Here is a 13,179-nt window from a genome sequence, read left to right as displayed (position 1 = left end):
TCATTAGAATTCGAATTCTATTAACAAAACTTGTACATGCAATTATTTTGGTTGTAAGACATCAACTTTAATTAAGTAAACTTTAGAAGAGTTCAATGAAATCACATTAAATATCTTAATAGTTAAGGATAATACTAATAAAATAAGTAATCATGTGCTAACTAACATTCAATCATATATAACCATAGCTATTTAACTAACATAACAGCATAACAATACCAATGTTCAATCTTTATTACTCTCTACAACAGATTGTTTGAGTAAGCTCCACCCTAACCTGATAAACATCATCATCAATGAAATACAAACTATCTTCCCGAATAAAACGATTCCATGGAATTGATTTCAAACATAGGAGTACAGTCTCCTTACCACCCGTAAGCGTAAAACTCTTTTTGTATATGCTAACAAACTCTCGAGTGGGCTTTGAAAATCTTATTGCAAACTCACAATCAAACGCAAGAGTACCCGCCTTTTTCACAATAGCTAAAAGAAGCCTGAATCGGTCCATGTAACGTCGGGCCTTAAAATAAAAACGTTGATTACCCAAGTGAAATGATCGAGAATAAACATGGCCAGATGTAAACAAATTCGCACACAGATCACGTTTTAATTCTAAGTACGCCACGCAATGTGGACGTGGTTGTTGGAATTCAACCACCTTAATGGGTCGCAATATGTAGGCCCGTTCCACGAATCTACGGTTAAGATTAGAGGTTTCATCACGGATATATGTATGCTGCTTGCCTGGGACCTCGGCTTGAAAAGACATTGCTTCGGTTAGTACCTTTAGCACAAATTTTTGGTCAAACTCATCACAAGCGAATGCACTTATAAGCATTGCACGTGTCATGTAAGGGTAACGAATAAACTTGGCAAGCCGGGTCGCGATGATTTGACGACGCTCCTCTATTTCAGGGTACTGGGCCCGCGCCCATTTGATGACAAAATGAAAAACTTCATCTTCTAACACTACTCGGAGATCATCACTAGCTATAATCGCCTCTACACCATCAAGTGGCAAGCCAAGAATCTCGTCCGAAAACCTGCCATTATTTATAAAATTGTAGAAAAATCACGAAACATTAATCACTTTGGATTTGGTTTTGATGAAGCTATACCTGGTTATGTCTTTGAAATGGACAGCATAGAACCGCTTGACAGCAATAGTTAGTGGCTGAAATGCTTCAGATACTAAAATGGTTGAAGGAAGATTAAGATAAACTAATACAGATTCAGGTGTCATCGGTAGATTTCTTAATAAACGGCCGCAATATCTTATGCATGAAGCAACATCAAACTTGTCAGCAACTTTTAGTACATCAAGTACGGCAGAAGCAGTTGTAACTTTCAAATTATTGCTATACATAAACACTAATAGTTTCATGAGACCAGCTTCCTCTGATAGTAAAGACAATAATTAAACTAAAAATTAGACATGAACGTAAAACATAAATAAGAAATTACTACAAACCCGTGGCATTGATTCGCAAGGTTGCATGACATGGTCTGGATTCTCTCATCCCGTTTGAAAACAACTACATGTCTGAAGAAACAAGAGTAAAAATAATATAGGGTAAATACGATACAAACCAATATATTTTTAGTGTTTTTTTTTTCATAAAAATCCCTCAACATTTTTTTTTGTAAATTAAAGTCTCTTCACATGTTAAATATCTACAAAAATCTGACATATTATGTACCAAAATATAAATATGACTTAACTTATTAGGCTCAAACTTTTTAATCCACAAGTTTTGTAAAATAAAAAATCCTTAGATTTATAGTTATTTAATAGATTTGAAAGTGAAGCTACATTGCATAACAATTTTTCATATTCATATATATAACCGGACTTTAACCTACAAATTAAAATTTCATCGATAAACAAAACATAAAGTATGTTGGTGTTTTTATGGTATTTGACCATTAATATAATAACAAAATTACAAATTTAAAGTCTTGAACATTAAGAAATCACCTTGTAGAAAAACGGACTTCTTGCCGCTAAAATTGGCGAGCTAATATGCAAGGTTTGATCTCTTCCTATGGATCAACAAACCCAAGTTTTAGTTCATATCATTGTAATATATAGTGGGAAAAAAAACAACGATAAGAGTAAAAGATTGATACCTGATGGTGATGGTGTAGACTCAGTCGGGTCAGAAAGGATATTGATGTGAAGAAGACGATCGGAGAATTTGCTATTGTTGAACGCAAAAGCGAAGTCGCCGTGGTCACAGTCATCTTCAGGAGCAAAGTCAGAATCTATGACCAACGTTGTAGGATCGAACATATCATAATTATTGGAACCTGTCATTGTATTGTATGTGAAAAACATACGAGAAAGATGTTGAAAACCCTAGTTTAAATCCTTTAACAAATGTGAATAAATTATAAAAATTAAATAATAGATATGTACCAAACCTAAAGAATATGTTAAATTTATTTATGGGTTTTATCAGTTTTGGACAATTTTAGGAGAAATAATTATTCTCCTTCTAATTAAGTTTATCTTGTTTTAGCATAGATGCATGATATTGTTTGTGTTGGCTTAGGTTACTCTCTTATGAGCAAATTTAGGGTTGAACTTAAGTTTCTCGCTTTTAATCATCCGACCCTAGAAATTGTTAACCTGAACATGAAAGTATTCGTACTCATGAAACCCTAACCCGAGTTTAACAAACCCGAACCCAACTCTTTTTTTAGTCGAGTAGTTATTACAAACCGGTTAGCCAAATATGCCCTAATTAATAGTATTAGATGCTTGATTCCAGTTAGCCCACCTAGATTACTATTCGGTTGATTACTACTCCGCTATTGCCTTAGTTCCATCGATTACTTAGGACCAAGACAAAGATGGTGTTGTAAGCGAAAGATGTACACATTGTGACGTCGTGTACAAATGTGATTCCATACTTAGCAAAACAAGCTGATCGGCAAACATAAATTGCATTTTGATCAAAAAGCAATTAGGAATGTTCGTAGCCCATATAACCTAGCATTTTATTTATTTTGTTATTATTATTTTCATAGTTTTTTAGACCAAATACTTAAAACTCGATTAACACAACCCGATAAACTTGAACCCAAGAAACGTGAAAGAGATTGGGGTTGGTCTCGGTGCCCAAATTAAATTTCTCAAACCTGAGAATCCTAACCCGAAAAACCCACAACCAAACACACATGAACTCACCGTAGTGGTGGACCCATGGTCAGAAAGATAACCAAAGATATTGGTTGAGTTGACCAGAGATGATGGTGCGATTGTCGCCACATTTTAGTAGTCAAATTCCAAAACTCTCTTTTTAATAAATTGAAAACAATCAAACGCTTAACTTTTTTTAACAACTATGTTTCATTAAAAAAAGAAACCTGCATCAATTTTTTCCATTCAAAACTCGCTAATTTTTCTTTATTCTTCACCCATATAAAAAAATCATTTTACACCTTCTTTTAATCTATTTTTCAATCTATTGATAGATACTCTCGTGTTGCTAAATGATAGAGTAGTTACTGCAGAGATAAACACATGTGCATGTGAACGTGTTTGTGACCGTTGAAGTTTGAAGAAGTCCTGAAGTTTACGTTTATTGCTTTTAAATAAAATGAACCAGTCAAGCATGTGGGATATGCTTGTATACCGATTCTTAGCTTTATTTTAGTTCATCTTTAGATTCCTTTTATATAGTACTTTGTGTTTAGTTTTGTTTGAGTCTTTGATGTATTTAAAACCATTTTGGCTCGTTATGAATGCAAGCATTTTTGTGAGAAACTAGATACCTAGCGATACTCAATTTATCATTAAACAATGTCTCGTTTATTATCTTCCACAAACGCCAACATGTCGTGATTCATGAATATGAGTGATTGAATAACTTTCTTCTTAACCTCTTGTCCCATATGTTTAAGCATTCTTTAAGAAGATCTCTTACCTCGAAAACATAAACAAGAAGAATACCACACCAATTCCCCCAATTTTAAATAAGTACCCTTCGTTTACGCAACTCGTTCAAGATACCAATTTTACCCATTTCCGCTTTCCACCTGGCAAAACTAAAAAAACCTTGTCTCCTAAACACACACCATTCCACAAAATCATGAGATCAATTAAACCCCATTTTCGAGCTCTCATTAACCCATCATACAAAAGCACAATCTCCACTTCATCTTCTTCTAAAACCTTCTTCAAATCCCATAACACTGAACACAAACATGAAGAAGCCATTATCAATCTATGCCAACGATCCCAATTACCCGAAGCAATTCAGTTGCTTAATAATATAACCCACCCATCTCAATCACTCTACTCAAATCTTCTTAACCTCTGCCTCCAACAAAAAGCCATAGAACCCACCAAAAGGGTACATTTGCATGCAAAGAGTGTTAATTATTCACTTGGGGTGTCTAGTTACAATCGAATTATTGATATTTATTGTAAATGTGGGAGTTTGGTTGATGCACGTAAGGTATTCGATGAAATGCCTGAGAGGGATTTGTGTTCTTGGAATGTTTTGGTTTGCGGGTACGCGAAAGCTGGACGGATTAACGATGCGCGCCACCTGTTCGATGAAATGCCGGAAAGGGATAATTTTTCGTGGACTGCGATTATTTCGGGGTATGTTCGGCATGGGTTTCCGAATGAGGGGTTACAGTTGTGTAGAGTGATGTTGAGAGATTGTAATGTTAAGTGTAATAAGTTTACGATATGTAGCGCGCTTGCGGCTTCTGCTGCGACTCAGCGTTTAAGTATTGGGAAGGAAATTCATGGGCATATTGTTAGGACCGGAATAGATTCGGATGCGGTTGTGTGGAGTGCTTTGTCGGATATGTATGGGAAATGTGGGAGTTTGGATGAAGCTAGACACATATTTGATAAAACGTCGGATAAAGACGTTGTTACATGGACCGCGATGATCGATAGGTATTTCAAACACGGTAGAAAAGAAGAAGGATTTTTGTTGTTTTCGAAACTGTTAAAATCTGGAAATAAACCTAATGAGTTCACGTTTGCTGGGATATTAAACGTATGCGCGCTTGATAACCTTGAATCGCTTGGAAAACAAGTGCACGGGTATATGACACGCATAGGGTTTAACGAGTCTTCGTTTGCAGCAAGTGCGTTAATTCATATGTATTGTAGATGTGGAAACATAGAGGTTGCAGATAGAGTGTTTAAGTGGATACCGAGACCAGATTTAGCTTCATGGACTTCGTTAATTAACGGGTACGCTCAAAACGGTCAACCTGAAGAAGCGTTAAAGTTGTTTGAGTCATTACTCAAGTCAGGAATAAAGCCCGATCATATAATATTTGTTGGTGTTCTTTCGGCTTGTACACATTCGGGGTTGGTTGATAAAGGGCTTGAATATTTTAACTCCATAAAGCATAAACACGGGTTGGTTTATACAGTTGATCACTACGCGTGCGTGATTGATCTTCTTAGCCGATCGGGTAGGTTTAGTGAAGCTGAAGATATAATTACCAAAATGCCCATGAAACCCGACAAGTTTTTATGGGCTTCGTTACTCGCAGGCTGCAAGATTCACCGGAATCTTGATTTGGCGGAACGTGCGGCTGAAGCATTGTTTAAGATTGAGCCTGAAAACGCAGCCACGTACGTCACGCTTTCCAATATTTATGCGGCTGCGGGTAAATGGGCTGATGTGTCGAGAATTCGAAACTTGATGGATGTTAATAAAGTGGTGAAGAAACCGGGACGAAGTTGGACTGAAATTAAACGAGAAGTATACACATTTTTAATGGGAGATACATCGAACCCGAGATTAAATGAAATCCATGAGTTATTAGAAGATTTGCAGAAAAGAATTAAGGAAAATGGTTATATACCGAAGACGGATTACGTACTTCATGATGTTGAAGATGAACAAAAGGAGCAAAATTTGTCGTATCATAGTGAGAAACTTGCGATTGCGTTTGCGATTCTTGTTACTCCACCTGGGACTTTGATTAAAGTGTATAAGAATTTGAGGACTTGTGTTGATTGTCATACGTTTATTAAATACGTGTCGAAAGTTGTTAGTAGGAAGATTATTATTAGGGATTCGAGTAGGTTTCATTGTTTTGAAGACGGGAGGTGTTCGTGTAATGATTATTGGTGAGATTAATTGATTCGTTATTGTGAGTCGAGGAGGCTGCATGTTTGACCGTTGACTAATCAAGACTCTTGTTCAGTTTTGGTATCAAGTTAAAGAGTATTACTGAGTTGCTATAATGTTGTAACCTTAATAAAACATGTTGAATATCATATTGGCTTGAAATAATCAAATTAGTACTTCAACATTTATTTTTGAATAAAGACCAGAAGGCGGTTTAAGCAACACAACTTTTTTTTTCATGTAATTTTAATAAAATAATTTTGCTATGCAAAAGGATAAAAAAATAGCCTTGAATATTAGCCATACGTTTGACTCGGATCCATGGTCTATATGAGATTGAACCGTTGCTAAGCCCTCTGATTCTCGGTTTTAGAGGTGCAAATGCTAATTGGTTAACCTAACCAAAACCGTTTAACCTAAAATAATCATAGGTTGGGGACTGGTTTGGAGTTTTCGAGCACAAGCTGATTAGAAACCAGTTAACCGAAATCGAATGGTTTTTAATAGTTTAATAACTGGTTAGCATTCTAGTTTGACTACTAGTCTTGAAGCCCACCATCCATGAGCCTATTCTTCGATCAGTCAATGTATATGATGGGTCATATAATCGGTTATTAATTTATTATCCTCAAATGGTGACGAGTCTGATGAGTTGATTATCACCAATTTAGTTGCGAACCTATCTTCGTTTGAGGTTTTTTTAGTATGAAAGACCCGGAGACCTGGGATTACTTTGGCAAATAGATCACTCTTTTGTCAGATGACCCGGCCCATCCTCCCATGAAGAAACTTAGGGGTGAGCAAGAAACCAAAAAAACCGATCCTAAACCGAAAAAACCGAAAAATCCAAACCGAAAAAACCGAACCGAAACGAAAACCGACGGTTTGGTTTTATGTTTTTGTAAAAACCGAACTTATGTTTTGGTTTTGGTTTTGCATGAAATAAAAACCGAAAAGACCGAACCGAACCGAATTTTTGAATTTTTATATTTTTATTTATTATTTTAAATAATTAATAAGAATTTAATAAATATGTAACTCGAATATTTTTCACCAAATGTATAATTATCAACTAGTTAACAATTAATAGAACTATTTATACTTATATTCATTATTTTTCATTAATTTTTCTTCGGCTTAAAATTTTCAAGCTCAAATGAAAAACTCGAAAAAACAGAAACCGAACCGAAACCAAAATGAAAACCGGAAAACCGGAACCGAAAAAACCGAAACTGAATGATTTTAAAAATCCAAAAACCGAAGTTTTGGTTTTGGGTTTGGTTTTACCCTAAAAGCACCACGCACACCCCTAAAGAAACTCATAATTTGGCAAAATCCCCTAGCTTAACCCAGAGGCCAGAACAAAATATTGCACGCAAGGCTCGAACCCACGGGCCACGGAAAAGTTATGAAACCACCACTGAAGAAACACTAAGTGAACCCACGGGCAGATTATAGATAATCTGGAGGTTAAGTAATGTTTCCCACGAGGATGAGGTCCAGCAGAGAAGGTTGTTCTTCAGGGGACCTGCAAAACAGACACCGTAAGCTCGTCACTGAGAAGGGGGGGGGGTCCCTTCTTGTGACCACCCTCCGGCGTGAGAATCAGACTAGATTGCTCTGAATATAAGTGTATATTAAGAGATTGCTAGATAAGATTGAGATATCAGATGATGTCCTTACCATTCCAAGGTGTTGGAGTATTTATAGCCGAAGGTAGGTTTCCTAGAAGGTACAGCCGGCTGAATAGTATTCCTGTTCTACCAACAGTGGACTACGCACAGGCCATGCTGGTTGGTGGATAGGCTACGGCCAACAGTAAAGGTCGGCTGTATACTGTTCCTTTACTGCCGGCTACGCACTGTTCCACCAACTGTAGGCTGCGCGCGTCCCATCGTAAGGGTTGGTGAGTAGGCAGCGGCTAATAGTGACAAACAGTACTAGAGGGTGCTCCTCCTCGTATTGTTGTCGGTGAGCTGTCACCCTGTGATTGGTTCATAGGCTGCTCTGGTCAAATTGTCTGTTCCGCCCATACCTTAGTAGGTATAGTACGAAAGACCTTCCAGAAGCATACGGACTGGCTCATTTAGGCGGGAGTATTCCCGCCTTGCTCATTCCTTCATGTGACTACTAAAGTAGCGAATGCCTTGTGCGTGTAGCCTTGCTGTTAGTGCGGGTAGCCTTCCCTGATGGCTTGTATCCGCAGCTGCGGGAACAGGCGGGGTACTTCGCCATTGGGAGGCTTTCCCTGCGGGTACAGCTGGCGTACTGCGCGTAAGGTTCTCTGAGCATGGTGGGCCCTGCTGGAGCAGTTGGTTATTGCGCAGACGTCCCTATTCAAGGTGAGTCTTGCGGGTCCAACTGGGCTCTGCTGGGACCTACCTCTTCAACCACGAACCAATTGGTCGTTTCATTTGACTTTGAATGTTAAATAATTAAATTCTCCAAAACCTAATTATTAAATCAAAATAACAACCTGAATAATTGGCTATTAATTTATTTTAGAGAAAATTCTCAAAATAGTATACTTTTAGAAAGAGAAACCCCAAATTGCCATTTTAATTTGAACATTTCTTAACTGTCCTTGTGAAAATGGACGACGATGACACATTTGAAATTGAGTCAACGGGTTTCAACATCCAATAATAAGCTGCCACTTATAAGAAATTTGAAACGACCATTCAAGTTTGGGGAAAACCGTCGAAAATCGGCCAAGTTCCAACCCAAATCTGTCTTTGAAATTCGTGGAAGACCAGGCTTGAACCAATTTCAGTTTCCTAAGAATTAAGGAATGTTCAAATTAAAGGGGTCATGTGAGGTTTCTCTCTTTATAAATTGGACACTGAATTTTATTAAAAATGGAAGCATATGAACTGATTCGGATTAAAAGCACGTAACAGTAACGTGTCAAATCACTGTTCACATCATCCCTCAGCCGTAAAAGAGGGGATATGCTCAGAAAAGTATATTATTATATATCATTAACCATAGGTCAATAACCTCCCGCGCATAAAAGGGTCAACCCTCTACCACAAGCTGGAGTTTCACTAGTTTACCCATCGGACAAAAGGTTTACATTCCTTTCTCTATAAAAGGATATAACTCGGTCATAACAAGAACACACCAGATTTGGGAGCTAACATATACTCTCTGATCTTCTCTTCTTCATGGAGAAGCTTGCACTTTGCATGCTTCTTTCTTACTCCAAAAACTACATTGCTTCACTAAGAATCGCATCCAAAATCAGTTCCAAACATCTCGGTCTTGGATCTTTAGTGAACAATAACAATAACAACTAAACTAGTGAACCTCTCTCTACGTTTTACAAACGTAGAGGGACACGACGACCTGCGTTAGGTTAACCGGAACCCTTGAAGCCTGTTAGCCTAACCAGTCTATTCACTATCATTGGTCTTATAATTGTTGTAGCAACAGGTTACAAGTCCCTATTTCAAACCGAATGCGAGTGTGATATCGGTCTCCATTGAAACTGGTTAAAACCAAATTGAAACGGTTAAAAAACAGTTTCAAACCAAGCTTATAGCTTTTCATTTGGAAACCTGTTGCAAAACCCGACCGGTTTAGGCAAAAACCAATTTTGACCATTTGCTGGGATATTAAACGCGCACGCTTTACATCCTAGAATCGTTAAGAAAACAAGTGCACAAGTATATGACACGCATTGGGTTTCACGAGTCCTCATTCGCAGCAAATGCGTTTAGTTATATGTATTGTAGATGTGGTAACATAGAGGTTGCAAATAGAATGTTTAAGTGGATACCAAAAACCGAAGGCCGATATGCTTCATGGACTTAGTTAAATTACGGCAGAACGGTCAAGCATTCAAACACGATATTAAATGAGATGGTGAGGGAAAATGGTTATGTACCGAAGACGTATTATATGCTACATGATGTTAAATGAATGAAAGGAGCAAAATTTTCTTATCATACTGAGAAACCTGTGATTGTGTTTACGATTATGGTTACTCCAACCGGGGGGGGGGGGGATAAAAGTATTTTAATAGTTTGAGGACATATGTTAATTGTCATACGTAAATTAAATGTGTCAAAAGTTGTTAGTAGGAAGATTATTGCTACGGATTCTAGTCGGTTCTATTGTTTTGAAGATGGGAGGCATTCATGTGATGACTATCGGTTCGATTAGTTGATTTGTTATTGTTGAGTTGAGGAGGTTGCCTGTTTAACCGTTGAGTAATCAAGACCCTTGTTCCGTTTTGGTATCAAGTTAAGAGTCCTATTGAGTTGCTAAACGTAACTTTAATAAAACATGTTGAATATCATATTAGCTTGCGATAATCAAATTAGTACTTCTACATGCATGTTTGAATGAGCCATAAATTTGATTCGGATTCATGGTCCGGTTTGAGACTGAACCATTTGTAAATCTTCGGGTACGTATTGAACCACTAATATACCAATAATGATCTAATTCTCAGTTCAATTGTTTTTACACACAACTTCTCTTTTACACATACCTTCTCTAAAATGTATAAATAGCGGCTCCTTTTTTTTACAATTTAAGTACGCTCTTATTCATGTTCCAGTTTTGTGCCATTCTGGTTAGAGGCCCACCATTTATGGGCCCATTTGTCAAATGTATATGATGGGCTTAGTTAGGTTGGATGGGCACCATCATTGACCTCTTTAGATTAGGTCAACAAGTAAAGCCAAGCTAGGAGTTGAACTTCACTTGAAAGTTGAAATATACATGCAGCTTGATTTCCTACAAGTCACAACCTAGTGTCGTTAATTAGCGCTAGGGGATTCATACACCGTTGAAAACGACTGAACATCCCAAACGAAGCAAATCAGCATGTTTGAGGTTTATACGATCAAAGTGATAGCTTGAAACAAGTTTAACGTTTTGGCTAATGGTTTGGAACTTGGAACCAACCGTCCATGTTTATTACTCCCTCCGTCCCATTATAAGTGTCATTTTTTGACTTTTCAAGTCTTTCTTTTGCAACTTTGACCGTAAATTTTTTGTTCGTGTCATATAATACTTGGATGAAAATTATATCAATGTAAAATACATTTAAAACCCAATCCATTCATATATTTTACATCAAGTATTATATAAGACAAACAAAAATATTGACGGTCAAAGTTAAATAAGAAAGACTTGAAAAGTCAAAGTAGAACACTTATAATGGGACAGAGGGAGTATTTTTTTTATGGAACAAGCTTATGCATTTGAAAATGAAATTATATTCATAAACCAGCTATATCATATTTAAAATTTTAATACACAGTTTGAATTAATATAAAAACAAGTTCAAACCGCCAAGCCAAACCCTTGGCTGGTTGGACAACCAACCCACCTAGTTTAGTTTGCTACTTTTTAATATCGTAACCAATGGTCCGGTCCTGTAGCAAAAACGATGTAACGAAACATGAGCCTCCTGTATTGAACAAATTAAATGTATGAGTTAATTGGAGTTGTTAGTTTCCATTATTGATTTAAAAAGTGTGCCTAGGCACGAGGCACCCTTGGAGGTGAGGTCCAGCGCTTAAGGCAGCTTAAGGCGCATGTTGTACATGAAGTGTGACAATCGTCAATTTCAGGTTAACTCCGTTAACTCAACTCCGTCAATTCAAACTTTAAGATCGTTGAATCTATAACGCACACTTCATTACATTTAAACTAGGGTTTAAATGACGCGTAACACTTACTACATGTGTAGTCTTTCGGGATTTGCACCGAAACGCAAACGAGTTGACGCAAACGATTGATAAATAAACGATAAACGTAAAAACAATAATTATGTGATTATTATGTGTTAGGATTATGTGCTATGTGATAAAACTATGGTCATGTTAACTTATTGGGCAAGTATGATGGAATGTTCTAGAAAAACAACACTTGGAAAGAAGAGGGACTAGAGTGTAACTTGTATTATTATAAATACATCACTAATAAACAAACCCTAACTTATTATTAACCTACAACCCTAAATCGGCTCTCTCTCCCTCTCTTGATCCACGGCTGCCGTCCACCTTCATCACACACACACACATCAATCAAGAGATTAATCCAAGAACTAGGTGCTAGGAAGGTATACTTGATCATCTCTTACCTCCTTGTTGTGTAATTTTGATGTTTAATGGGTTGTATGTAAACCCTAACTCAGCCGATTATATGTATGTATGTGATCAATATGATAGTTGTTAGTTGGATAATAGATTGATAACTAGATTGATGTTGTTGCATGATTGATTGTTGTTCTTGATTTGAATTAAAACACAAACCCTAATCTTGTATGTATGGTGTGATTTATATGCATGGATAGTAGTTATGGTGTCTAGAGGGTTATATGGATGCATGATAGTTCATAGATTGTTATGATGTTGAGTTTTGATGTGAACAGATTCTGGACAGAATATATATACGATGTTTAACTGACTGTAACGAAGTGTAAACGTGAAAATTGATTGAGATTGTGAGTACTGCAGTAAACTAGGTTGAGTCTAGTTTCTATAAAGTATAAATTCGTAATTTTTGGACAAGTGGAAGTATACTTTTATGATTTTACAAAAACGTGATGCAAAGCTGAGCTGTTAGACCTGCTGTTAGGTTATATTGTAAATTCTATATCTCATGAACTACGAGGCCAATTGGGTTGGTTCCACTTCTGGAAGTTGACTCACTGAGTTAGGAACCAAACCCAAGTGGTCTTGCATTTATTGGATTTTTCTTTTACCGGGAATTGCAAATAACATTCTGTTGTGCATGAATCTGACTGATATGAGTTTACTGTAGTGTTTTGATCATTATGAGAAATCTATATGGAATAAAAATAATATAAAATATGTTCTGGAAACCTAAGACATGTATGTTTCAGTGGTGATTTTTGGTGAATTAATTGAGATGATATGATCGGTGAAATAGTACAATCTTTCAAGTAGAAATTCTGTCACAATGAAACTAGCTGCTGAGTTGTATAGGAATGCATGAAATATGATAGTTTTTATATAATTGTGGTATTTTGACCAAAATACCCTTGCGGGGAATAATTGCTAGTTGATTGCCATGAATT

At 36.8% G+C, this 13,179-nt stretch overlaps 2 pseudogenes; one reads left to right on the top strand and one right to left on the bottom strand.

The window, feature by feature from the left end:
- Positions 1-235: 235 nt before the first annotated feature.
- Positions 236-1,544, bottom strand: LOC143626975 (BTB/POZ domain-containing protein POB1 pseudogene; annotated as a pseudogene).
- Positions 1,545-4,100: 2,556 nt separating this feature from the next.
- Positions 4,101-6,204, top strand: LOC143626946 (pentatricopeptide repeat-containing protein At4g37170 pseudogene; annotated as a pseudogene).
- Positions 6,205-13,179: the final 6,975 nt, after the last annotated feature.

Source organism: Bidens hawaiensis, unplaced genomic scaffold, assembly GCF_021521415.1.
Source record: "Bidens hawaiensis isolate Kalapana, Puna unplaced genomic scaffold, B.hawaiensis_p1.1 tig00004551_1, whole genome shotgun sequence".
Lineage (NCBI taxonomy): Eukaryota > Viridiplantae > Streptophyta > Magnoliopsida > Asterales > Asteraceae > Bidens > Bidens hawaiensis.
This window is presented reverse-complemented; position numbering and strand designations above follow the sequence as displayed.